Below are 26,980 nucleotides of genomic sequence, written 5' to 3'. Positions count from 1 at the left end.
TCCTTACTCGGATTTCTGGTTCGCAGACTATAACAGAGTCATAAATTTCCTCGGTTCGGGATTCAACCGGTGACTTGGGACACCATCAATATCCCAAGTGGCGACTCTAAAATAATTAATAATTAAATCCCGTTCCGATTGTTCTTTAATTAGAAAAACTCCTTTACGCGCCCTTGCTGGGTGTAGTAATGAAAAGGAGGTGTGACAAGCCCGAAGGGCTGTTATTATTCTGAGATATTGCCCGAGGGGCGTATGTGGTGATACTGTGCCCGAGGGGCGAACTTCTATTTGTTTACTTTACCTTAATTACCTGTCAATTACTTGTTTACTTGCTGAAAGAGGATTTTACCTGATTTTCCACTGTTTTACTATTTTTTAATGGTTTTACTACTTCATTATAGAATGCCTTGTGCCTTAATGGTTTTCTTAATGGTTTTACCTTAATGGTTTTCTTACTTTTAGCCGTTATTTACATTTGTTACTCACTAAGTTGGCGTACTCACTTTACTCCCTACACCCTGTGTGTAGATTCAGGCATAGCTGATCCCGCTCCCGAGTGCTGATTCATCCCAGCTTTAGGGGGATCTTCGAGGAGTCTTTAGGTAGTTGTTGGCGTTCGCAGCCTGGAGCTCCTCTCTATCTATTTCCTTTATGTTCTTAGTTCAGTATTTAAAACTCGTAGTTACATTTTAGGATTCCGTATTGTTAGATGCTCGTGACTTGTGACACCCCGGTTAGAGCTGTGTCAGGTTGTATTTCCGCTACTTATTATCATTAAATCATGTTTTAGACTGCTTTTATGTTGTTTAACTGTTTTAAAAGTGAATTGGGTTTAATTAGCTTGCCTTATCTTCACGAGAGACGCCATCACGACCGGGTTTGGGGTTAAGGTCGTGACAAAAAGCATATCAACGGGTCGAACCTCTCCTTCTACGGCACCTTCTACCCGCTTGTCCTCCACCCCAAACTATTTGTGCAGGTGGAGTAGCAAGTGGAATGGAGCCCATAGCCTGAGTGCTCTTATCAAGTCTGCCCCTCCCAAGTCTGGGACAATATCTCATTATATGCCTAATATCACCGCACTCTTGACAACCCCTTTGCGGGCGTGGCTGCTCGTACTTAGTTTGTGTTGGATAATTGGAATAACCGTTATAGGAACCCTGTGCTGGTGGTGCACTAAAAGAACTAATTGGAACGCGACGAGTAGTCTGAAGTGCAGACTAGGCCGGCCGACTGCCCGAGCCTCCTCCATGATGGGTCATAGTTGAGAGTAGAATTCATTGAACCCTCCAGAACTTCAAGACCTTTTGGTCTCCTTAGCCTGCTTTTCCTCACCCCGAACAAGCTCTAATATCCTAGCTATATCCACCACCTGCTGAAATGGAGTATCAGTCTGCAACTCTTGAGCCATGCAGAATATAAGATCATAACTAAGCCCATCAATGAATCTCCGGACTCGCTCTCTAACTGTATGATCCAAAGTAGGTGCATGACAGGATAACTCACTAAACGTGATGTCATACTCTAACACCGTCATGGTGCCCTGACGCAATTGCTCAAACTCTGCACACTATTCATCCCGGAGGGTCTGACGAACAAAATCCCTCAAAAGTATCTCTGAAAACTGAGCCCAAGTGGGTGGAGAATACGATGACACTTCTCTAGAAAATCCTGTGCATCCTCGGTAGTTGTGCCACCGAAAGTAGGTGGATTATACTTCTTGAACCTCTTAGTCCTCCTCCTCTAATGCCCTTGGCCTGACCTCAGGATAGATTAGAATAATAAGTTGTACAGGCACCACACCCGGAACCTGACCAATATAAGCCCGCTGCTCTGGAGTACAGGTGGTAGCAGTCTGAGCACCTTCTCTAATTTGTGAAGTAACTGGTAAAATGGAGATCAATCCTGCCTGAGCCAATGTACCAAACATGCTGAGGAACTTTGCTAAGTATCCTGAAATCCGGGGGTAACAACATAAGCCTCTGGCGCCTGTTCCCCAACTACAACTACTGGTAGCTCCTCAACTACTGCTTTGACAGGTGCTCTTGCTGCGGCGCGTGCTCCTCATCAGCCTCTACCTTAGCCCCAGTCTCTTGTGGCTCTAGCAAGGGGCACAGGTGTTTCCTCAGCTGATCTTGTAACACGCGTACTCTCCATCTGTGAGAGAATAAAATGACAAAGGCTCAAACTCTAGGATCAATTAACTCACACGATAGGAATGAAAAAAGTGAAGATTTTTCCTAATAGTTTCGTAGATTCTCAAAGATAAATATAGACGTCTACATACCGATCCGCATCACTCTACTAAACTTCCTCGTGACTCGTAAAACCTATGAGCCTAGAGCTCTGATACCAATTTTTCATGACCCTAATTTCCCTCAGTAGGATTTCGTGATAACACCTACTTGTTAAGACTAGGTAAGACTAGCACTTACTGAATTAATGGCAAAATCATCCAACAACTACTAAATATGAAACAAATTTTTTTAAACAAAGTCAACAATACCGAAATCGATAGTACATGTCACAAGCTCAACGAGTTAACTATAGAAAATCTCTAAGTACAACTATTTTCGAATAGAATTAAACTATACAAAAATAACTTTTGATGGTGACTCAGAGGCCTGCGAACATGACGACAAGTATACTTTGATGTCTCCACAACAATATCTGGTCCGCTATCTAACAATCAACATACTCCGAGTACCTGGATCTGCACAAAAATGTGTAGAAGTGTAGTATGAGTACACCATGGTAGGTACCTAGTAAGTATCAAGACTAACCTCGGTAGAGAGGTGATGAGCTACAAGTTAAGACACTCACTAGACAAGATAATATAAATAGTAAGGCAATAAGAACACCATGAAATATCATTGAACCCAGATAAGGAACACAGAGAACAATCAATTAATCAAGTCGTTCAAACACACGATTCAGAACAAAATAACCCTATGATACCTCATCTCATTGTCACAAGTCACGGGTCCCAACCCATCATCATGTACTCATGGAACCTCATGCCCACATCTCGAATCACAACCGCACAAACAGCTCACGTGCCAATATCACCACCCACCCGTCATAGTCATGGGTTCACAACCACAATCCGCATCATGGTGACAGGCTTACAACCACAATCCTCCATGCATGGTTACAGGCTCATAATAACAATTCACTAGGCATGATCACAAGCTCACATTATCAACATAGAAACAGATAGCACAAGAACACATGGGCATGATCGATAAATGTCAAGTTTCGTACTCATGAGCTAGTATAAGTGGTATGCTATAATGTATGATTGTGCGAGTGTACTACTACAGCCCAAGTCAATAAGTAATATCAAGGACACAGAATAGCTCATCGAAGCAACAAAACAAGTCATGCAAGTTGTATGACAAACACAAGGAAAATCACACCATTACACGAAAATCACCCACTCAATGTCTCCAAAGCGTCACACATCATCTCTGACATTGCCACCCTTATATCTCCGATAGCCACCCATATCACTCCGTCGTGGCAATATCATTAGCCACTCTTACCTATTCTATAGCCACGTGTATCACTCCATATAATAGCCACTCGTATCACTCCATATAATAGGCATCCTTATCACTCTTCTCGAATAATAACACAATAACCACCTGTATCACTCCGTACATTCAATAACAGTGAGATACCACCCTTATGCCTCATACAACAACAATGGTGAGATACTACCCTTATACTCCGCACAACAACAATGGTGAAATGCCACCCTTAAACTCCGCATAACTATAATCAAACCACATAACAATTCACAAGTGCTATCATCACATAAACACAACATATCAACTCGTATCACAAGTGCCCATAGGCCAAAAGCTTCCAAAGATTCAACGATATCAATCATTTCACAACATAGCCCACGACTCAACACAACGTGTGTAGAATCGCAAGAGCAATAACATGCATGGGGAAGCAACTCAACAAGGAACAACACCTCCTATTAACACACACTTCATGCAAAATAGATTAATGTCTCTCTATAACTTCAATTCCAATTAATTGTTTAAGGATAAACTCAATAGTGAAAGTATCTCCATAAAATGGAAGCTCCAGATTCTAGTGTACAAATTAAGCTAATAATGAAAAAGATGACACAAGCTAGTACTTCGTCTAACATGAGAATAAACCGGCAACAAGGGATATCAAGTAACATTAATCTCAATGAAGAGCAACTCAACTATAAAAGAAATCACATAATGGTAAAATTGGTAACAACTCCAAAGAGTGTGACATGTAACGACAACTTCAAATAAAGCATGTGATAGTAGACATGACGAATAAAGAGTATAACATGTGCTAACAATTCCAATTAAATACATAAAGTATGCCTAAGAGTTTAAACTGGCAAACTTCCACATATAAGTCTGAGTACGTACTCATCACCTCGCATACACAATTTTCACACACCATGAATAGCAGAAACAACTCAAATCCTAAGGGGTAGTTCCCCCCCACAAAGTTAGCCAAGATATTTACCTTAAAGAAGCTAGACTGATAGTCTAAAATGACCTTCTCGTGTGAAACAACCTTCGAATGACTCAAATCTAGCAAAAATAACTTCATATAATAAATAAAACCGATAGGTAACAATTTCGGATAACAAAGCTTCGGTCTTTAACTAAACTAAAAGGTCAACCCAAAAAGTCAACATAGGCCCGTATCTCGAAACTCGAAAAAACTCACAAAATTTGAACACCCACTCAGATACGAGTCCAACCATACCAAAATTATCAAATTTTGATATCAAATCGCCCTTCAAATCCTCATTTTATATTTTTGAAATATTTTATAAAAATTCCCATTTTCTTTCATTAAATTCACTAATTTAATAATAAAATTAATTATGGAATTATGAATATAATAAATTTCGGATAAAGAACACTTAACCCAATAAAACACGTGAAGAACCCTTCCTGAATCGCCCAAAACCGTGGCCTTTAACTCAAAATATGATAAAAAATGATAAACCCTCAATTTATAACCTTTCTGCCCAGCACTTCTGCTTTTGCAGACTCAGAATCGCACATTCAAAGCCGTACCTGTGGAATATTCATCGCAGGCGTGCAAACGGAAAAAAATATCAGATGGCTCCACCTATGCCCAAGATACCACACCTGCATAGCCGCTTCTGCGACAAATGCTCTGCACCTGCGAAGACTTGCAACCAGCTCTTGTCTGCACCTGCGCCTTCCCCCTTGCATCTTTGAAGCCACATCTGCAGGAATGACATCACATATTCACAAAACCCTAGCTCCCAGCCATCTTATTTTTGCGCCTTCATCTCCGCACCTGCACCCAGTAGCCCACAGGTTTGACCACATCAGAACTCTGCCCAAACCAACCTCACTAATATGATCGAAGATCAAACACACTCGGGCCCTCACGGAACCCCTTCCGAACATATCACCAAATTCCATCAAATAAGGCAAACCTTCTCGAGTCATAAAATCACATCAAACCATAATGGAACTACAAGTCGCACCCCAAATCAAACTTAATGAACTTATGAACTTTCAACTTCTACAACTCGCGATATCATATAAAATTAACCAGGAATAACCTCAAATTTTGCATATAAGTACCAAATGACAATAAAAGAGTTAATCTAACTCTTGGAATCACAATCCGAACCTGATATCAACAAAGTCAACTACTGCTCAAACCTCTTTAACCTTCCAAGCCTTCAAATTTCAACTTTTCGATAAAATACATCAAATCAACCTACTGACCTCCAAATAAAAATCCGGACACATGCCTAAGTCTAAAATCACCATACGAAGCTATTGAAATTGTCAAAACACCATTTTGGAGTCGTCTACATAAAAATCAAACTCCGATAAACTCTTTCACTTAAGCTTCTAAATTAAGAATCATCCTTCCAAATCAATCCCGAAACAATCGAAATTCAAACTCGACCACATGTTCAAGTCATAATACACAATACAGAATAACTCAAGACCTTAAGCCACCGAACAGAATAATAATTCTCAAAATGACCGGTTAGGTCGTTACAATTATGGTGCTAAAAACCGCAGAAAAAGCCGTGAAAGCATTCAAGGAAGTGAATGATCGAGTGTATGGAGTCTCAGTCACAATGAGCGCTAGTTTTTATTGCCTCAAAGATGCTACCTACAACACCCTTACCTATTTCCTCCATCGTTAATTTGTGTTGGTAGTTTAGACAATTTCTTTTGATCTCTTTGGATAATTTTCTTTTGCATATTTTGTTTTTGGATACTCTGTGGATGACTGTAATTAAGCATATTGTCTTCTAGTCCTATTTGCTGGTAGTTAACCTTGCTTAGCCTCTTTTTGATTGCTGCCAAAGGGGGAGAAGTGGAATATACTAACTTTGCAGGATGCAGGATATGGCTCAATCGACTGAGTGCAGTAAACTACTAGCATCTGAATGAGGGAGAGTCGACTCTAAGTACTTAACTTACCTCACAACTAGTTGCAGGGGAGCCGACTAGAACATGGAAGTAAAACAAATTAAATTTTTTCTTGTCATCCTCAGAAAGGGGGAGATTGTTCGATATAGATTTTAATGATAGACAATAACTTAATTCTACTTACATTAAACCAATTCCAAAGAAGGATGTTACGAGAATAGAAAAGATTCTAGAAGAAGATCTTAAAGAATGAGTCAAACGTGCAAGTCAAGATCCAAAGGCAAGAATCAACGAGTACAATTGATGTGACCAGATGTTTTATGGAAACCGAATATTCGATTCAACCATTTATGGAAGGAATCAATCAATCAACATAATAATATCAATCAATCAGTATAGAAGATCAATCATCTACACAAAACATCTTTAGAGAATATAACTCAACGACTCCCAAGGAAAAGAAAATCAAGGAAGCAACGAAAGGAAAGGTCCATTCTATTTTTGGAAGAAAATCGTCTTGATTGATTCTGGGAATGAACTCCCTTGGGTTGTTGTTCAATCATTAAACTATCATGCCACTAATAATGGAGAAAAACTCGCCATATATATTCTCCAGAAGATGCCAATGAATGATACATTTTGATCGAATAAATTTCAATCTCTTTGTTCTGCTTCAAACAAGCTTTGTAATCTGCTATTGATTTCTCGTGTAACTAAGAAGGGAAGAGAGAGATAGAGAAAAGAATACCGGTGAGGTATTGTATCAATTATATAGAGAAGAACAAAGTGATAAAAGTTGTTGGTGTATAACAACATCAACCTATCAGTATTAAGCTACTTCATACTTGAAAGAGATTACCCGTGCAACCCAAGGGGACCCGACGTATTCACTCTGAAATCCGAACCAATATAAAACATTCTGTGTCATTTACTTTCTGCAAATTATTTTCTATATTCATTTTTGAAAATCCCAGTCAACTAGAACACAAGTTATTCGACTACCTCAAAAAAGAAAAAAAAATTACTATTCACCCCCTTCCCTTGCACTTTCAGGATTTGCCCCAGCATTTTGAGATGAGTTTATAAGACTTGTTATTCTGTGCTCTCTGAAAGTTGGATTTCGATTTCATCCTTATGATTAACTACTTTATTTCCATTTCTTGTTTTTTGTTATTATTATTAATATTGCGCAGGTTATTGTAAGTGACCTGACTTAGCCTCATCACTACTTCGTGGAGGTTAGTCTCGGAACTTACAGATTACATGGGGCCAGTTGTACTCATACTATACTTTGCATTTCTTGTGCAGATACCGGAGTGAGTCCCAGTAGCGCTGAGTGAGATTGCCTAGATCCAGCTATTAGTGGAGACTTGAGGTTTAACTGCACAACGTCTGCAGTCCTGAAGTCCCCATCTATGTTATCGTAGCTATTTATTTTGATTCAAACAGTTATGTTTTATTCAAAATATTATATGTAGTACTCTAGATGCTCATGTGTTCGTGACACTAGTTTCTAGGATGGTATTTGGATTACGTCGTTTATTTCAGACTATTAAGTTTTATTGTTATTATTTGATTTGAATTGTTAAAAATGATTAATAAATATATCTAACTTTGCCTTACCTAGCAATATTAGGTGTCACCGCGGTCCCGTGGGTGAGAATTTTGGGTCAGGACAATTATGCAAGGAGAGGCATTTTAGAACACTTCAACACATCCTACTGAAAAATATTTCAATTATATTAGTGTGTCTTCTAATTCTAATAATAGTTCTTTCACTAATATTTAGCATTAGGTTGAGCCATGTCCCTATAGATATAATAAACAAGCTCAATGTTATTAGTGATTTTAAGTCATGTAGTCATGAACATTATACTGTGTTTCCTTTAGCGCAACAATCCAAACTGTCTTTTTAACACTGAGTATCTCAACTATACTAAGTTTGTTTTTGAATTAGTACACTATGATATGGGTATCCTATTGAGTGCCAACCTATTATTGGAAGAGATTCTTTGTCACCTTAGTATATGATTACTCTATGTATACTTGGGTATTCCTAATCAATTCTAAGTCTGAAGTAGTAGTTGTGTTAAGAGACTTCTTACTCAAAATAAAAAAATGGGTTCTCTACTAGTGTGAAGTGTTTGAGAACTAATAATGGAAGTAAAGTTTTTTAGAAATGAGTCTATGTCTTTGCTAGCCACTCTTGGAACTATGCATAGTGTTCATGTGTTTACACTCCAAAATAGAATAAAGAGGTGGAAATTAAGCACAAAATCATTTTGGAAATGGCTAGGTCTCTCAGATTTCATGCCTCAATTCCACTAAGGTTCTGGGGTGAGTGTGTCACTACTGCTCAATATATCATTAATAGGCTTCTGTAACGACCCAAGCAGTCCTTTTAGGAATTGGCATCCCGTTCGATGGCCTATGGTCTCGAGTAGCTCCATATTTTGTATTATAATTTGCATGTGTGGTCGAGTTTGATATTTTGCATGATCGAAATTTTTTGGAAAAATAATTTATATTTTAGAAGCATAAGCGGTATGAGTTAATTGGAGTTTGATTTTTGTGTAGAAGACTCCAGAATGGTGTTTTAATGATTTCAATAGCTTCATATGGTGATTTTAGACTTAGGTATAAGTCCGGATTCAGATTTGGAGGTCCGTAGAGTGATTTGATGAATTTTGGCAAAAATTGGAAAGTTGAAGGTTGAGAGGTTTGACCATGAGTTGACTTGTTGATATTGGGTTTGGAATTCTATTCTGGGAGTTGGTATATCTCTGTTGTGTCATTTGGAACTTGCATGCAAAATTTGACGTCATTCCAGATTGATTGGATATGTTTTGGCATAAGTTGTAGAATTTTAAAATTCATAAGTTCATTAAGTTCGATTCAAGGTGATATTTATAGTTTTGATGTTGTTTGATGTGATTTGAGGCCTCGAGCAGGTCCGTGATGAAACTTGTTAATCTTTTTGGACGGGGTCCCGGGGGCCCCGGGTGTGTTTTCGATGAGTTTCGTATGGTTCGCATGCTTTTGGACAGGTCAGTTTCTAGTGCATCACACCTACGTATTTTGGAGCGTAGGTGCAGACCAATTTTTGTGAAGTTGATGTCGCTTCAGCGATGTTTGGCCTGGGCAGGAGTTCCGCTTCTGCGGGTTAGCGAACACAGGTGAGTGACCGCATATGCGGTGTGCCCATCGCAGATGCGAGTTTGTCTCACGGTGACTGTCCGCTTCTGTGAAGCTTCTGCGATGTTTCAGGTGCGAATTTCCATGACCTGATGTGAAGCTTAGGCTGGTTGGTTGTCTTCACAAATGTGATCCATAGCTCGCAAATGAGGGCTCGCAGATACGTGTTTTTGTCAACAGACAATTTTAAATTCGAGGGTTTGATTTTGTTACTATTTTTGGACCTAGGAAGCTCGGTTAGTGATGATGTTTCGTGCGTTTTTCAAGAAATTCATCAGGTAAGTATTCTTTACCCGAATTTTATTATATTTCATGAATTCATTGTTATTTTCATCATTTAATTAGTGATTTAAGTTGGAAATTTGGGAGAAAATTGTGAAAACTTCTTTGACTAAACTTTGGAGATTTGAAAGGCATTTTGAAGTCGGATTTGAGTAATTCTTGTATGGTTGGACTCGTTATCGAATTAGTGTTAAGATTTTGTAGTTTTGGTTGTGTTCTGAGACGCGCGCCCAGGGTTGACTTTTTGAGTTGGCTTCTTATTTTTCTTTCAAGATTGAAGCTTTATTATTAGGAGTTGTTTCCTATAATTTTTATTTATGATGCTAAGTTATTTTTGGTAGATTTGAGCCGTCTAGAGGTTGTTTCACACGAGAAGGTCATTTTTAGAGTATCGGTCTAGCTTCTTTGAGTTAAATATCTTGCCTAACTTTGTGTGGGAGAGCTACCCCTTAGGATTTGAGTCAATTGTGCTAACTGTGTCATGTGAAAGCCGTGTACGCGAGATGACGAGTACGTACTCAGGCATATTTGTGGTAATTCGACTACTTTAGGCCCTTACGTAAAAATGAAGTTGTCTTATCATGTTAAATCCTCCATTTACTAAATTCACACTCACGTGTCTTATTTGGAGTTGATTGATTCATGTTCTACCCTTGTTGCCAATAAACTCTTATGTGCCTTAATGGAAGGTGTTGCCTCTTTTATTGCCATGTTATCTTTTTTATAATTGCTTAACATTAATTAAAGTTATTATCATCTCTTCCGTAATTTGCTTAACCTTAATTGAATTTTTTTTATCCGTTTCATTGTTGACTCATCCTTATTTGGATCATTGATTCATGTTATCTCTCTTATTGTCAAAACCATTATTACCTGTTATGTCTTACATTGTGAGCTCGTTCTTCTATTTCGTTATGTCCTGTAGTTCTTGTGTTGATTTACTTGACGTGCTCTCGTGTTATTGTTATTGTTGTTGTTGTACTCTATGTTGTTTAGCCGAGGGCTATGTGTGATTGTGGTATTGAAATTGTTTTGAGAAAAGGTTGTGGCATATGGTACATGTGGTGAAAGACCTTATATTGTGTTGTTATGTTTTTGACATACGTGGTATTGCTGAGAGGATTGTTAGGGTGTTCACACGTGAGTTGTCCATGCTATTGTTATTATTGATACTTTATATGCGGCGTGAAAAGGTAGGCTATATATGTGGGTTTGCGCATGTGGAGAGATAAGGAGGAAATATTATTATGCGCATCTGGCGAGACAAAGCGGACATTTACTTTATTGTTGAGCACATGGTGAGACAAGGTGGGATATACCGGGGAATGATTTGTGATGACTTGTGATGGTCTGAGGGCATTATTATTGATGATATTTGTGTAGTGGTGTGCCTACATTATGTGAGTATTACATTGCACATTTTGTGGTGATTGTTCCCTATGTGTCATTCATTGTCTCTACTCTCACTTGTTGACTTGAGTTTTGATAGAACACTTGCACAACATACACGTAATTAATTATCCATATCGGTTTAAGAAGATAAATCCTAATGGTATTGACCATTTACATGTACTCTCGGTTTCTTGCCTTCTGTGTGAGAGTTGTACTATTGGCACGTGAGTTGCGTGCGGTCATATGTCATTGTTATTTTCGGCAAGTGAATTATCCGTGCAGATATGAGATATTGTCACTCCCTTGGCACGTGAGTCGCCTGTGCGATTATGAATTGTAACATGGCCACAAGATGCCAAGTGATTAGTTTCATGAATTGGGACCCGTGAAATATGACTATGAGGTAAAGTACATCGGGAAAATCCTTGAACAAATCTTATGTGGAAGCAGTTGCTCTTATTGAGTTGTTACTTGTTTTCTTTACTTTGTTTCCATCGAACCTAAACTGTATTAATCTTACTCTATGGCATTATTAGTTATTTGTTCCCTTTTGCTAAATGTTGTTTCTAGTGTTCTATTGCGAGTATTGTTTTGTTATCTATACCATGCTTAGTTTATATTAACATTCTTTCCATGTTAGTTCACATTCATACTTGTACATGTTGCTTAGTCTAGTAGGTGTCTCGACTTTCCCTCGTCACTAATTCACCGAGGTTAGTCTTGATACTTACTAGGTACCGCTGTGGTGTACTCATGCTACACTTTCTGCATATTTTTGTGTAGATCCAGGTACTCCAGAGTTGGTTGATCACTAGCTAGTTGTTCGGATTTTGTGGTGGAGAGTCAAGGTATACCTGTTGTCGCGTTCGCTGGCTTTAAAGTCACCTTCTGATATTGTACTTGTACTGTCTATTTCTATTCTGAAATAGTTGTACCTAAAAGATTTTCCTAGTAAATTCAGTACAGCTTAGGACTTGTACTATCGATTTTGGGTATTATATTGCACTCGGGATTTTTGGTTTACTATACAAATTTCAATTTCATGCTTAATAGTTGTTTCTCATTAAATTCTCCGTTTAATTCAGTAAGTGTTAGACTTACCTAGTCTTAGTGACTAGGTGCCATCACGACATCCTACGGAGGGTGGCAGCTTCGTTATAAGGTGATAGGGTGTCACGACCCCAAATACCCCGATCGTGATGACGCCTATGACAGTACTAGGCAAGCCAAACTAACATTTACCACATCGAATTCTCTTTATAAAAATCATTTTCTAAAACAGATTATGTCTCAAATTCTTCATATGTAATATATAAATCAACAGAAAAGTGCGGAAATCAGTACAAAATATACTAACACAGCCCGAATCTAGTGTCACTAGTCATGAGCCTCTAAGTACAATCAAAGCTCTGTCCGAATAATACAAATAGTTTGAAATAACAAAATGCTAAGATAGGAAGGAGGAAGGCAGGACTGTGAACACCGTGCAGCTATCTTGCGATCTCCGGTTAAACTCTGAGAGTGCTGGAATCTCGCACTCTGATGTTCGGGCACCTGGATCTGCTTACAAGGTGCAGGGAGTAACGTGAGTACGCCAACTCAGTAGGTAACTAAAGTAAATAAAGTCTGAGTGCAGTGACGAGCATTTAAAATCATATAAGGAATCTCGGCAGAAATATCAAGTCAAAATCTACGGCTCAATAGCCAGTTATCTCGTAAAACTTCAATTTCAATTAAAATACTTTGAAAATATTTATTCAACATTTTTCAATAGAGGCTTAGTATAAAAGAAGAGTGAAAGCAGCAAAATGTCATAAACAAGCCCGTTGGGAAAAGTATCACTCATAAGTATAGCCTCTCGGACAAGCCTCTCAGTCACTCGTGACTCAACTCTCGTCACACAATACTCTCAGTCAGCACTCCGGCTCAATAAAAATCTTACAATAATAATTATAATCACTGCGGCGTGCATCCCGATCTGTAATATATATTCTGTTACACCCCGTAAGTTTGACAACCTTGATACCGTTAGATACATTTTCATATGGTATTTTAAGTTGAACATTTTTATAAAATAGTTTCTAAAAAATATAATTTTATATAGCTATTACTATTACTACTTTAGAATAAATGCAAAATCTTGGGTGAGCACTGCATTTATACAAGCTGTTGTAATAAAAATTGCGCTCAACAAACATAAAATCTTTGTAATTGTCGTGAGTAATTTTATTTTAGCTTTTATAAGCCCAAAAAAAAAATCATGATAAATACATGTTAATACAGTTATCCCCTGGGCAACATATTTCGATTTATAAAGCCAACTAGTTGGTGTGGTTAAACCTTTAAAATGATTTTATGAAAAGAACTAGACTAGCAGAAAAGGTTATACAATTCTAGGGATATATAAGTGACTAATATCTATTTAGAAAGGACATAAGTTAGTACTCACATCATACACAGTCTCATTCAAATAGTCTTCGTTTATGTATATTATAAGTAATTATTATTTTACATAACAAAAAAAGGATATCTTAATAATAGTACGAACCTTACATGATATTTTACAATAGAATACTGAAAGTTAATCGATTTATACTTATATCGAAGAAAAATCAAAATAATTGAGAAGATTGTCCTGATTTTCTTACCATAGTTGTTTTCATATCTCTTGAAGGAAATAGCAACATATTTATTATAATTGATTTCTTTCTTTTAGAAGGATAGAAATTATTTTCGCACAAGGAAAGAAGGCTATTTTTTTTTACCATTTTAAAAATTAAGCCTACGAAATTTTTTACTCTTTATATGAGATTAGGAAAATTAGAAGTTGAGAAAATATATGTATTTTACATGGATGTTTTAATAAATAATAGTGCAAGTATTTATTTTATATGGTACCACACGACCATGATAGTAAATTATATAAAGTGTATTAAAATTGAGTAATATTTTAAGTAAGTTGAAATAATTCTTAATTATGCAGATAATTAGTTAATTGTCGGGTAACGGGACATCACCTAATCACCTAATAATGGATAAAGACTTAAAATCTCCACCCCACCCCCACGTTGCAGCCCATGAAATGGTCCAAAAAGCTACAAGGTGACTCTTATAGTACATGGAAAGGTGTTACCTTATTAAAATACTAGTTATGACTCATGAATGTTGTAATAACTCCATCTCCCACATGCTTAGTGATTTCTTGTTGCTTTAATCAACGTCCCTTCTTGCATATCAAAGCAACAACAAAAGCATAGAAAAGGGAGGTCACTAGAAGTGGAAAAGGCAATTATAACAACTAGTTATAATTGCCACACGATTTTATACACCATGCAGGTGCTAATTGGAAGCAATATTTTGGTTGCATCTTTGCCTCTCTGGTTCTAGTCAAAGGGATCATTGCACGAAATATGTTTTGAAAAGAATTTGTGATTACCTTATCTTAGGCCAAGCAATTAGTTCCAAATATTGGTCTTACTATTGTGTTAATGGTTTTGAAGATTATCTCAATAAAGGATTGTGATATTTAAGTACTGAAAAGTCATTTAAGGGGCAAATGTAAGTCTCTGCGTTAAAATATCTTACAAGGAGCAATGATTGTCTAATGATTTGGTCCAACTGGATGTGGGATCTTAATTATGCCATTCATGATTTGTATCATCTTGGGACATATTTTTTGATTATTGCGAAAAATATCCCGGTAAACGAATTGATAACGAAGTGGAGTTCGAGTTAATGCTTCATGAGCGAAAACACTGCCATTGGGTTGGGGACTCATTCGCACAAGATTCTTTTACCAGAAGATATGACAAATAAAGAATGTGGTTGATCAATTAAACTAAAATTCTAGATTATCACCGAGTCATGAGTTGAGTAAACTTCCGCTTAAGGGATTTCAGCTGCTACTCAGATATGTTAAGGCTATCCTTTCGTTCTTTTGACATGATCTAAACGTCACAAACGAAACGAGCAAATACAAGATTTCCATAAATGACTCTATTGATAGAAATACTAGAGATGCTTTTGTTCTTGATTCCCTATGTTTCGTATTATTTTATCCTCTGTTCATGGGTCTCAGAAAAATACGCAAGTTAAAAAAGTTTACTTTATGACATTACTCAAAGGCATAATGGTCTTATGATATTCCAAGAGATTTATTGATGTACTTCTCATGAATTGCATTCATGTATATTGACCCATAACCAGATGGCGTTATATATGCATATATATGTATATGGGATATTGGGAAAGGTTACGTCATTATATACGCACCAACACCTGATCAGCTGGTATACGTTCATGATTTTGCCCACAGTGGCACCAGATGGCGTTATATACGCGTATATAAGTAAATATATGTATATGGGATATGGAAAAAAGATTACATTGTTATATACACACCACCATCTGATCAGCTGGTATACATTGATGATTTTGCCCACAGTGGCTGAGACAATATGATTGGATGCCCTCATAGGCTTAATGATATTATGTACGTACAGACTTAAGAATTACATGACATTTACACGCATATGCATGACATTATAAATATTTCACGATTTATAGAGCTATCCAGACTTATATGTTGAGTCCTTTACTCCAAGTTTCTTCCATGTACTTTATATACTTATTTACATCCCTTACATACTCAGTACATTATTCGTACTGACGTCCTTTTATTGGGGACTGTCACGCCCCAAACCTGGGGGCGAGACTGGCACTCGATGCCTCACCTGACCCTGCGTACCAACTTGCGACTAAGGAACTCTGAACATGTGATGTCATACTTTGGCCATGGTCCAATTGCAAGAAAACTGCAAATGCCGACTAAATATCAATATAAAGTTGGACCGACAAGGCCGTCGTAATTATTGCAGCTGACAAACCAACCAAATATACATATAGGGTCTACAAACCCAACATATTGCACTAACTACAGGATATGTCTACAAGCCTCTACTGGTGGATACACTGTGATCGAAACAGCTCCCCGACCTATTCATACCATATCTACATATATAAACAAGATGTCTATAAAACTCTAGACCCGACAACTCCAAAAGGCATGGAGCTTACCGATCAAGCTGAACTCGGAAAACACTTAATGAAGAGGTCTACCCGCCTATCTGTCTGAACATGCACGCATGAAATACAGTGCCCCCAGAAAAGGGACGTCAGTACGAAATAATGTACTGAGTATGTTAGGCAATATACTAAAAGCTTAAACTGAACTGATAATATAATAACTGCAAGTAGCTGAAAGTGAAAGATAATATGAATATATGCTTACCTGTTGATACTGACTCAACTCTCTTAATATAGTAAGTAAAATAGTTGTTCGACCTTGTAAGGCTCGGTATATATATATAACTGCTCTGCCATAGCAGGCTCGCTCATAGGCGCTCGGCCATACTTGACTATGTATCTCGACCAACTGGGCTCGCTCATATGCGCTCGGCCACAATATGATCGTCATATAACTTACCATCTTATCAAAGGTTGCCCCACAAGGGCCTGCCTCGATGACTAGGTAAGCCTAACAAATGCAGATAAAAGAATTAACTTGCAGAATAAATAATCAAAAGCTTAAAACAACTGAAAGAAACAATATCCGAATGCCGCCCGACATATACACATAACTTCTAAAAATCCGATACACTATCCCAAAACCCGGAAACTGACGAATCACAACTAAGATCAATACTACATAGCTCTAACTTCGGAATGTCTAATAAGTACAGAAAAATACTGAAGGGCTAAATACTAATATCAGGAATAGAAAGAGACTTCTCGGTATGCGGACGCGACAGATATACCTCAAAGTCTCTAGAGCAGTCGTCTCCTCAAAAATGATAGGCCTGAGCAGTGGTACCTGGATCAGCACATGAAAAACATGCACAGAAGAGGCATGAGTACACCACACCGGTACTCAGTAAGTGCCAAGCCTAACCTCGGTTGGGTAGTGACAAGGAAGGTCAGGACCCTACTGAGATTAAATAATTATAATGATGACAAGATAAGATAAGCAGTACAATTGAGAATCTACAGTAAGAATTTACATAGGATAACAAGAGTACAATAACGAAAACAGCGATGAAAGCAAGCCACAAGGAAGTAACCGGGGATCTCTTGGTATTTCGAGGATCTCTCGGTATCCTCAATATAGGCTAGGGATCTCTTGGTATCCTGAGGATCTCTCAAAATCCTCAATATATGCTAGGGATCTCTTGGTATCCCGAGGATCTCTCGGTATCCTCAATATATGCTAGGGATCTCTTGGTATCCCAAGGATCTCTTAGTATCCTCAATATACGTGCCAGGGATATCTTGGTATCCCGCACCTTAGTCCAGATTATAAATACGTACATGGAATCTCCCGGGACGCCGTCCCGTAGTCCCAAATTAAAAACACATAGAAGCAACACAAGAATACTCATTTAAATGCAAATTTCGTACCAAGTAAACAGTTAATTCTAGTCTAACATGCTTCACGTAATGCAATTAGAGCAGTTTAAGCAAATAAGCAATTAAGTCAACTAAACATGCTTTTCTAAACTACAACAGGCTAAATTTGCAAGTAGAATAAAGTAGGAAAAAGGAACTCAATTGAAATACTTAAAGTAAAACCGGATTTTCAACAATTAGCTCAAGTACGCACTCGTCACCTCACGTACAAGGCATTTCAATTACCAAATATACCATATCCTAAGGGGAAGATCCCCCACACAAGTTTAGACAAGCCACTTACCTCGAACCAGCTCAAAAGCAACCCGACACCCCGTCTTTGCCACGAGTGCTCGACTCCAAATGGCCCAAATCTATTCAATTCAATTGCATAATGTAAATAACATTTTAAGTAACTGATTCTACAATTAAAGCCTAAGCTAATACGCGAAATTATGTAAAATGACCAAAAACGTCCCTCGGGCCCACATCTCGGAATCGGGTGAAATTTATATTTTCAGAAACCTCATACTCTCACGAGTCTATACATAATAAGAACACTGAAATCAGAGTCCAAATGACCCCTCAAATTCTCATTTAAAGGCATCTTAAACTCAAGCCTTAATTAACCATTTTTTTCAAATTTCTCACCACTAATTAGGTCTTTAATCACATAAAAACGAGTTATGAAGTCAAAAAATGTTACCTCTAAGTGTTTTCCCTTTGTTTTCCTCAAGAATCCCTCTCAAAAGCTTCAAACCCGGATGAAAATGGTGAAAGAATCCCTCAAATTCGCGAAGGCAACTATTTATATGTTCTGACCAGCGATTTCCGCATTTGCGGCCCTGGAACCGCATATGAGGTCCCACTTCTACGGAACAAGTGTCGCATCTATAACTTTCACTTAAAGACCCAGCTTTCGCATCTACGGAACTCTAACTGCATGAGCGTTTCCGCTTCTGTGGATATCGTACCGCATCTGCGGTCCCCAAACCGCAGATGCGAAAATACCAGAAGAACAGCTGCTGCAGCAACTTCACTCCAAAATTTCCTCTGTCAACTATCCGAATTCATCCCGAGGGCCCCGGGATCTCAACCAAAGGCATCAACATATCCTAAAATCTTATTCAAACTTGTACAAATCTTCAAAACACTTTAAACAACATAAAAACAACCAAAACACATCTGATTCAAGCCTAAGTTCCTATAATCTTCCGAATTCCTCTTTCGATGAAAAACCGAACCAAAACACGTCCGAATGACCTGAAATTTTGCACACACGTCCCAAATGACATAACAAAACTATTGCAACTCTCGGAATTCCATTCTGACCCTCAGATCAAAATCTCACTATCGAACCGGAAACTTCCAAAATTCAACTTTCGGCATTTCAAGCCTAAATTAGCTACAAAACTCCAAAATTCACCCAACAGAGCTAACGGAACCATCAGATTTCCATTCCGGGTTGTCTTCATACTGTTCCGACTACGGTCAACTTTCCAATACTTAAGCTCTCATTTAGGGACTAAGTATCACAAAACTCCCCGAAACTCAAAACCGAACATCCCGGCAAATGATATTAGCAGAAATAAACTTGGGGAAAGCAGTTAATAGGAGATCAGGGCGTTAATTCTTAAGACGACCGACCGGGTTGTCAGACTAGGAGAGGGCTAACATCTCATCCCCTCTTTCTGATTGTAGAAATGTTTTCGATATTATATTCTTGGAAATGTAATTATTTATAAGTATATGACACCTAATCCAAGTGAATAAGCCATGTAGTATTAGTTTGGATATGCCACCTCTTTCATTAAATTGAAAGAGTCAAAACTTCATATAGCATATGCTGCCACGTGGGGGTGAGTGGGGGAATATTTAATCTTTATCCTATAATTAATAATTAATCAGGTATTATCCCGCTACCCGGTAATAATCCAATTACCCGCATAATTAAGAATTATCTCAAATTACCTAAATTTTTACTTATTTTAAATATAATTTATACGTCTTACTATCAGGTCATATGGTACCTTGTATGGTACTAGTCCATAAATATCTGGTATTATCCCCCGGCCTGTATTTGTCCCAAATAAACAACCTTCAACGAAACTCATTTTCTTTAATTTTTTTTCATGTACACTTTCCTTCATGGCACTTACTTATTGCTTGGTATAAATAGCATAAATATGTTACCTCCAGATAATTTCATCCCCGAGTCTACGGCAATTAACTGAAGATGGAACTTAAATGTACGAAAAATGTGAGATGTAACATCCTTCCCCCCTTAGAAACATTCGTCCTCTACTTTGGGAAATTTTTTGCCGGAGTCCCTTACGTACACTAGACTAAAACCAGCTTGTACGCAACCAAAAAACATACTATTCGTGCCATACATGGCCAATATCTATAAATAGCAAGACTTGGCTTTACACAACAGTCCGTTATAAATTCTAAGAGTCAAAATGAGAGCTTACCTAATGGCCTACTGGCCTGAATAGAGTTGTGCTTAGGTATCCCACCTCGAGCCATATCTTCAGTTTGAAATAGGTGGGGGCATTTAGACTTTATTTCTTCCTCAGCTTCCCACGTTATCTCTTTCACCTTTTTGCTTCTCCATAAAACCTTCACGGATGCTATCTCCTTATTTCGCAGCTTACAGATATGTCGGTCTACATGGCAACAGGAATTTCCTCGTATGGCAAGTCCTCTGTAATCTATAAATCATCCGTGGGCACCATTCTGGTAAGATTGCCAATGCACTTTCGTAATATAGATACATGAAAAATCGGATGAACAGACTCCAATTTCGAGGGCAATTCTAACTCATAAGATACTTGGCCCAGTCTATGAATAATCTTATAAGGCCCAATATACCGTGGGCTAAGCATGCCTTTCTTGCAAAACCTCTTCACACCTTTCATATATGACACTTTTAAGAATACCCAGTCATTAACCCCGAACTCTAAATCTCGTCGCCGTACGTCAGAATATGACTTCTGACACCCCTGAGCTGTCAACAGTCGCTGCTAGATAAGCTTTACTTTTTCTATGGCCTGCTGAACTAGGTCTGGCCCATGTAATCCAGATTCTCCAACATCAAACCACTCTATAGGATATCTGCACTTACGCCCATACAAAGCCTCGATTAGAGCCATCTGGATACTGGAGAGGTTACTATTATTATATGAAAACTTGACAAGAGGTAGATGTTCATCCAAACTTCTTTTAAAATCCATCACACATGCTCATAATATATCCTCGAGCATCTGAATCATGCGCTCGGCTTGTCCATCAGTTTGTAGATGAAAAGTTGTGCTGAGACTCACCTGAGTCCCTAAACCTTTCTGAAATGACCTCCAAAACTGTGCTATAAACTGGGCCCCACGGTCAGATATAATAGATATTGGCACTCCGTGTAGTCACACTATCTCCTTAATATATAACCTTGCATAATCTTCTGATGTATATGTATATCTGACCGGTAGAAAATGAGCTGATTTAGTAAGCCTATCGACTATCACCCATATGGAATCGAATTTACGATGAGAACGAGGTAAACCCGTGATAAAGTCCATGTTTATCGCCTCTCATTTCCATGTCGGGATCTCTATAGTCTACATTATCCCTCCGACTTTTGGTGCTCTATCTTCACCTGTTGGCAACTAGGGCATTGAGTGACATAGTCAGCAATGTTCTTCTTCATATCGTTCCACCAATACAAATCCTTAATGTCATGATACATCTTCGTCGACCCAGGGTGAATGGAGTACCACGAATAATGTGCCTCTGACATAATCCTGTCTCGCAGCCCTGCTACATCTGGAACACACAAACGACCCCTATATCTGAGAACCCCATCTCCTTTAAGTTCTAACAACGACTTCTTCTGTTATGGAACCCACTCTCTCAACTCGACCAACTCTAGGTGCTCGTACTGCCTCTTCTTTACTTCAGTTATGAGAGATGATTTAGCTGTATTTTGGTATACAACTCCTCCATTGTGAAAGTCTACTAACCGAATCCCCAAACAAGCTAATTGATGAATCTCTCTGATTTATTGTCCTTTTTCGGCCACTACATGTGCTAAGCTACCCATAGATCAGTGACTTTAAGGCATCTGCTACAACATTAGCTTTCCCTAGATGGAAGAGAATGATAACATCATAATCTTTTAATAACTCAAGCCATTGCCTCTATCATAAATTCAAGTCTTGTTGGCTTGAAGATATATTGCAGGCTTTTATGATCTGTGAACACATTAACATGAACACCATATAAATAATACCGGCATATCTCTGGGTCAAATAATCAAATTCCTAATTTATTTCATTGATGTAACTCTTTAGTTTCCTCTTTCTTCTGATCGACCTTTATGTCGGCTTAAATTATCTACCTCTCTAGGGTTCATTGTATTAGTTATTTTGTTTAGTCGTTCATGGGCACTGAGGAATATGCATGATACAATCCTTTAACAATTTAATCATTTGTTTATGACCTGGGCTTAATTCTTTCTTTAATGTATACCAAAATCTTCTATGGCTGTATATGATGCATGTACAAAACTCTGAACCCTTAAGGGCATTCATAACGTAACCAACTCTGGATCATTAGTCGAATAATTTCTTTCGTTCCAACTTAGCTTTCTTTCAAGGTAAGCTATTACTTTTCCTAGTCTTTCCGTCCCCAAGTTATGTCCATACTTAGCTTATCTTAGTGCCCACACATGCCAGAGTTTTTGTGTGAGACTGTTGTTACATGACCATTTCCTCTTTATGTCATTGTGCTTAGGTTAAAGCCTTCTTCCTTATTTCCTTAGCTAGTCTTTTGTTGTAGTACTTAGGGAGAACCCTTGACTCTCGTAAAGCTGTGAGCTTACGGACCTTTTGATGTCCTTCCTTGCCTATAATCATTCGTAGTTGCCTACCTTCGTGCAATTGTGCTTGTAGGGTTGCTTCTGATCTGATATTTTGACTGCCTTCCAGTGGTACTTTCTTTTATCCCCATAATACTCATACGGTACCTTTAACTACCCCAACTCCTATTTGAATTTAACTCAAGTATTATAATGACATTAATGCGAGACTAAATTCTCCATGTTGGGGTTTACTACATTTATCTTGCATGATCTACTGATTTGTCTGTAACTTTTTGACTAGTCATGACAAGGCTCTTCCTAAATCAACTACTAACTACTCATTCTCATATCCATATTCCGCGTAACCTTTCTTGGGTTATTTCTTTATCTTAACTTACCTCAGGTACTGACTCCTTATCTATCAATAACATCCCGAGCAGGAACCCATACTTGCTTTTCTTGACGTCGTGCTTACATATAATTCTCGAATCGTAGCATATCTGTAGGATTTGGATAAATACAATGCCATCCCTTTCTCATTTTTATTGCATTCTTCCTTTATCATTCCATATTCCCCCCTTTAGGGGAGTACTAAGACTTGGAGCTACGACGACCTGCCAATAGATGTTTTTTTCTCCATTTTTGGCATCTTTTTATATCATCAACCCTTACTTACCTTGCGGTAATCCTTCTATACCAAGGATAACAAAATTCCTCACTCACAATGGTGGAACTTAGTGTAACTGGTACATATAGTCCCTTAAGCTTAACTTTGCTCACATTGCTTGCTTTAGGAAAGCGTTTTCCTGAATGACCATCCTCTGAATTCGTCATGGATCATCTTCTGTTGTCCATTCTATTACTGCTGGAACGCAATCTGGAATTATCATGATGCTGACTACTATCAAATCACTCAGTTCCTAATTCATGTTTAGTTTATCTTGTTCACCTTCCATATTGATTTCTATTACTCTGGGGTCTAAATTTCCCTTATGTTAATCACGTTAGAGTCACGAACTTATTTCGCGAAATGAGGACGTGACTGTATGGCCTATATTCTTTTGTTGTCTTAATGCCCATCACCCCTCATCTCTTTCTTAATTTGACTATAGGTTTTGTAATACTATCATCTTTTTGACCTACCGTTGTCATCCATATATCACATCTTACTCTTAATGCTTCATTAGCTCTCTTTTTATTTCTTGCTAACATTTGTGTCTATCACTTTATTATAAAACTTTCAACAAGATATTCTTTCACTTTTAGCTCTCCTTGCTTCATTCATCGGCTCTTCGGGTTTCTTAACCCCCTTGCTCTACCAGGGATGAGAGTCACACTAAGGTAATAATTATCCCTTCCAGGATTTCAGTGCCTATCTTCGGAATTTATTGATCACTCTAGTATTCTCATCTAATTGTAATATTCTAGAGTGTACCGCCTGGGTGTCTCACAAGGAGATCTATTAGCACCTTTGTAATATCCTTCGGAAATGTCAACTAACGCAAACCATCCATTCATCATTTTGGGTTACTCTAACCCCAGCCGGATCCTACTACCCTGTCCTTCCCTCAAACCATGTCCGTTAGCTCCCATAGGGCATGACTGAGATAGGTGTGGCTGATTGTATGTACATCTATTACCGTTGAAGATATTTCAAAATGCTTATATCTCCCTTCCTGAATGGTAAATAATGATAATCTTTATTAATTTTGGTACTTTGTACCATTATTCACCTTGCTTCTTTTACTTACTGCAACTTGTGCCTAACTTCCGATCCGTTATTCCTTTTTACCGTAAGAGTGGAGAAGTATTCTTTCCTAAAAGCTCCTTATCATGAACCGTTCACCTTTTAGTACATGTATGATCTGCTGAAGACCTTGCATTTACTAATCATAAGCAAGATGCAAAATCGAGTTCCTCTAATTCAACACTTCCACAGCTATATCTCTTAGCGATCATCTTTCTGAACGTAGGCATCGTCTTATTAGGAATAAAATAGAAGTTCAAAATTTGAATTCTTATAAGTGAGCTCTACTACACGATCTAGAGTAAGAAGAAAGAGTGACAATCCTAAATGCCTTGTAGCCTCCTGCTTATAAGTGTGGTGCACGACACACCAATAAACAAGACTCTACTAGACACAGCTTGTAGACTCCCTAGGACAGAACTGCTACCAACCAAATATACATACAGGGTCTACAAGCCCAACATATTGCACTAACTAACAGGATATGTCTACAAGCCTCTACTGGTGGATACACTGTGATCGAAACAGCTCCCCGACCTATTCATACCATATACACATATATACACAAGATGTATATAAAGAACTAGACCCGACAACTCCGAAAGGAATGGAGCTTACCGATCAAGCTGAATTCGGGCAACACTTAATGAAGAGGTCTACCCGCCTGTCTGTCTGAACCTGCACGCATGAAATACAGCACCCCCACAAAAGGGACGTCTGTACGAAATAATGTACTGAGTATGTAAGGCAATATACTGAAAGCTGAAACTGAACTGATAATATAATAACTGCAAGTAACTGGAAGTAAAAGATAATCTCAAGATATGCTTACCTGTTGACACTAACTCAATTCTCTCAGTTTAGTAAGTAAAATAGTTGCCCAGCCCTATAAGGCTCGGTGTATATATATATATATATAACTGCTTTCCCATAGTAGGCTCGCTCATAGGCGCTCGGCCATACTAGGCTCTGTATCTCAACCAACTAGGCTCGCTCATATGCGCTCGGCCACAGTAGGATCGTCATATAACTTACCATCTGATCAGAGGTTGCCCAATAGGGGTCTGCCCATCGATTATAGCTCGATGGTAATGAAAATACTGTAATACTTTATATATAGACTCTCTGCTCTCTTTACTGTAAGAAGGAAATACTCAAATGAATATGAAGTCCCGATAAAGAGAATATTGTAACTTGCGAGACTAGCAAAATATATGTAAATTCCGGGATATGAACCTGGGGAGGAGGGGGGAGACCGGAACCCAGTGCCTCACCTATCATTGCATACCAACTTGCAAGATAACTGCAAATGCTAACTAAATGTCAATATAAAATTGGGCCAACAAGGCCGTCATAACTATTACAACTGACAAACCAACCAAATATATATACAAGGCCTGCAAGCCCAACATATCACTAACTGACAGGATATGTCTACAAGCCTCTACTGATGGATATACTGTGATCGGAACAGCTCCTTGACCTACTCATAACATATATACGCATATATACAAGATGTACATAAGGCTCTAGACCCAGAAACTCCGAAAGGCATGGAGCTTACCAATCAAGCTAAACTCGGGCAACACTTATTGAAGAGGCCTACTCATCTGTCTGTCTTACTTGCACACATGAAATACAACGCCCCCAGAAAAGGGACGACAATACGAAATAATGTATTGAGTATTTAAGGTAATATACTGAAAGCTAAAACTGAACTGATAATATAATAACTTCAAGTAGTTGGAAGTCAAAGTTAATTTGAAGATATGCTTACCTGCTGATACTCACACAACTCTCTTAATATAGTAAGTAAAATAGTTGTCTGACCCTATAAGGCTCACTATAAATATATATATAACTGCTCTGCCATAGTAGGCTCGCTCATAAGCCTCGGCCATACTAGGCTCTGTATTTTGACCAGTTGGGCTCGCTCATAAGCGCTCGGCCACAGTAGGCTCGGTATATAACTTACCATCTAATAAGAGGTTGCTCAATAGGGGCCTGCCCATCGATTATAGCTCGATGGTAATGAAAATATTTTTAATACTGTATATATGTAAATTCTCTCCTCTCTTGACTGGAAAAAGGAAATAGTCAACTGAATATGAAGTCCCGATAGGGAGAATACTGTAACTTACAAGACTAGGAAAATATACGTAAATTTCGAGATATAAATTTTTTTTATGCCTCTTTATACAACTTGTATAATGACGAGATTATGCCAAAATGAAGGAAGAGATTATCCTTAACATACATGGAGTAGGAAAAATCCGTATGATATCCTTGGAAAAAGTTACACCGTACTCCCTTAGAACCGCAAGATTTTACGTTGCTAAAATTCTAAAAGTCTTCGTTATTTCATGATAGAAATCTGATTTTTGGAGTGTCTAATATTTCATCCTAAGTTAATGCCTTCGTAAGAGATTTTAGAATGAATCACATTTTGGACTTGTATTAAAACTTTGGAATGAATTTGCAAGATTTTGCTCTTAAATGTTTCAAGGTGGAGGTGTCTTGCTACTAGTTTATGAAGATGACACCTAATGTAATATAAGGATGAGTGACTTACATTATTAGTAGCTTGCTGCCACTTGGGGTGGGATGGGGTGGGGTGGGGTT

This window comes from Nicotiana tabacum, chromosome 6 (genome assembly GCF_000715075.1).
Source record: "Nicotiana tabacum cultivar K326 chromosome 6, ASM71507v2, whole genome shotgun sequence".
Lineage (NCBI taxonomy): Eukaryota > Viridiplantae > Streptophyta > Magnoliopsida > Solanales > Solanaceae > Nicotiana > Nicotiana tabacum.
The sequence above is the reverse complement of the archived record's forward strand: the minus strand, read 5'-3'. Positions refer to the sequence as shown.